Below are 3,394 nucleotides of genomic sequence, written 5' to 3'. Positions count from 1 at the left end.
CTGCATGACTATCGATGTCTTTCAACACGGACTGCCATCAGTGAACTGTTTTTTTTTTTTTTCCTCAGTTTGCATTCTGCATTTTGTGACCCTCGTGTAATGACCACAAATGGCGAACGAAATTTTGTCTCCAAACGAGATTTTCGTTCGAAATTTCGCTCACAGAAACAAAGTGTTGGAAATTTCGTTTGAAATTTCCCACCCACTTGCGAAATTTCGAACGAAATTTCGCTCCCACTAACGAAATTTCCAACGAATTTTGCCACCTTCAGCGAATTTGCCACGTAAAATTTCGCACATGTGCATGAAATTTCGTTAATGGTGAAACAATAGAGGCCAGCGAAATTTCGCCGAAAATTCGTTCTCCTCGAAATTTCGCAGATTTACGTAGAATTTCGTAGAACTTCATCGAAATTCGCTATCATTACTTTTGCACAGTACTGTAAATAAAAATAATTGCAAAAATCCAATGTGAAAAGTACACTATTTACAAAGCTACATTATACTTAAGGACAATTCTGTTAAAGAATGTATTATTAAAACGTTCCGTGTTAATGGCGGGCATTGCGGGAGATTTATTCCTTAAATTGTATCTTGTATAGTCTTGGTCTCGGGGAAATTCGCTCTAAGAGGGTGGTTCGGGATACTAGAAACCTTCCTACAGATTCTGTGATCTTGCACTTTAAGTAATTCACCTATCTCTAATTTCTTGGATGTGTATCTACGTTTAAAACATCGGTCTAAAAACTGCTGGGCTGTAGTTAGCTCTGATTCAGAGGACCCATACACAGATAAAGCATAATTAATATTAGGTAGAACTATGGATGAGAATAAATGGTCTACCTCTACTTGGCTACAACCTTCTTTTCACAGGCATCTGATGACATATAAGCATTTGTTAGCTTTACATAACTTTTCTTTAAGGTGAGTGCGCCATGTATCAAAAATCATCGTTAGTTAAACCCTATGTTTTTTTTAAATGCAAAGTGGAGAATGACATCATTGTAACAAGGCGTAACAGTCATATTTTTGTTCCTTTTATTTGGGTTTTATGACTTTGGTGTGACGTAACACATACATCAGTCACAGACCATGTATGGTTATCAACTTGTAGCACTTTATTTATAGACAGAGAGCACTTTTGCCTCATTTTCCAATAACTGTGACGTTTGAAAGTTGAAGAAGAAAAAGAAATTTTGCTTTATTTGCTTTTTCGTTCTCACTAATATTTGGTTCTGTGGGCTTTACAGGTAAGAATTGCTTCTATTCTCTTACTCATGCTTAGCATGATGTTATCTATCACGGCTACTGGAATACTATCAAAAGCTGTAAACACACGCTGTTTTAATTCCTTGAAACATTGCTTTGTAATATTAAGAGCATTGCTTCTTCCTCTAAAAAGTGTTTCACAAGGTGAAATACATTTTCTATACAGTCCACATCAGGTGAGCGTGCAGGGATCCTTAAAAGTTCAGCTTCTATAGCTTCAAGAGCTTTTCAGCAGGCTTGCTTTATTGTAAGGGATCGTTGTCCATTACAAACAATCTTCTTCCATTCGTTTTCGGCCCTGTTTGTGCAAGTTAAAATGACTGCGTATGAAAAGGACAAAAAATTTCCCACTCACTTTTTTTCGTAAGAACCTTTCAATATCACTCCCTTACCATAAGCGGTAGCAACAAGGACATGCAAGCTCCTGCCACCTGCTTACTTCTTGGAAGCCTTTGAAGTAAACTTAAGGCCTTCTCCCTTTCGTCGCCATACAGGAGATTTATTGCAGGAGGCACTGCTCTGTGGGTTATATTTACTGATGAAAGAGACTCCATCAAGAAAAAATGCATCATTTGTCCAGAAATCTGGATTTTGTCTCACCTTGCGTTTCGTTTCTATAGCAAATTGTAACCACACCTTTTGATTGTTTTTGCTCAACAGCCCCTTTTTTCTCGCTTGAAGTAGCTATGGCCTTCGTCGTTCTGATAACACGAAATTGTCCTTCCACTTGCTACTTCAAGAGACAGCACACTCTTTTCTACCACCTTTTTCACGGTTATGTGAACATTTGTGATTTGCATGTCTCTCAATGTGCGCAGTAGCTTTCGCACCATGTGATCACTTACTTTTCTTGGTCTCCCCCTCCAACAAGTTAGCTTAGTTGATGAATTTTCAGTAACATTGTTCACTCTCGCCAGCATATTCTGGCAGTGGAAGATTTAGAAATCTCACATTCATTTGCTATGTCATGAGAACACGCATGTCCATACTTCCCTGAAAACAATTCCATTGCTCTCTGCATGGCTGCGATGACTTTCAATTGTATTAACAAACGCAGCATAAAAATATGCGGCACTGAGTAAAAATTCACTGTAAGTAAGTGTAACTGAATTTTTTTCTGCGAACTAAACACACAGGTCACAGATAGAAAAAGAATGCATTTAAAAGTCACGTTTTTGACGCCCTCCTGGAAAAAATAGAACAGTGAATTTACCCGAAACACATCCACTTCATTAGTTGTAGACTTATAAATTGGTTTCAGACAATCCTGCCCAAAAATAATGGGACAATTTGCTTCATTTATCTCAAACTTTCTCTATTCCCCCTCCCCCTCGCAATGCTGTTACGCTGCTGTGTTTATGCACAGTCCAAAGGATCCCAGTTGCTGTATCTACATTGCGAGGGGGAGGCGGGATTCTGCAAATGACAATGAGAGCTTGATTAAGGTTATGGAGACTGGTTATTGATGTGTAGAGTAAAAATGTGCACTGCCTGAGCCATTTTGTGTTCTGTCCCGTAACTTTTTGGCCAGGATTGTAGGCAGGTACCATTCCTAGCCTTAAAATAATTGATTTCTGGTTAACCCAAGTTATTACTACGACTCACCAATGCGAAAACTGATTACGTTACTCATTAACACAAAGAGAGACAGCTTTAGATTTTTCAATAATATATCACTTTAATCTATAGTCAAAACTTCAAATTTATGACCCCTTTCCTTCACTTTTTGTTTGTCGGCATTATGACTTGTGGTACTTCAGGGTCACATGTTCATAAGTTTGTTTTTAAATTTCACAGATGATTAGATTTTGAATTAGAAACACTGTTTTGATTGGCCACTCTACCTCACTGTGTAAATAGTTCACCCTGCATTCAAAAGAGATATGTTTTGTTTCTGAGGAAACACAACAAAAAGAGAAAGTGATTCGTTTCCAGAATGATAAGGGCAGGAGAAAATACAAAATACTGTAGTGTGGATCTCTCGGTCTGTGATTGATTTGACTTCTTGAGAAATATTTTACAATGTAATAACTTGAAGGATACCTATTCATGCACTAAAATAGATAAAGGCATGTTATCTGAGCTATTGCAGAGATGTACCAAGGGATGACAGAACAGCGTGACC

Source organism: Montipora capricornis, chromosome 8 (assembly GCF_036669925.1).
Source record: "Montipora capricornis isolate CH-2021 chromosome 8, ASM3666992v2, whole genome shotgun sequence".
Lineage (NCBI taxonomy): Eukaryota > Metazoa > Cnidaria > Anthozoa > Scleractinia > Acroporidae > Montipora > Montipora capricornis.
This window is presented reverse-complemented; position numbering follows the sequence as displayed.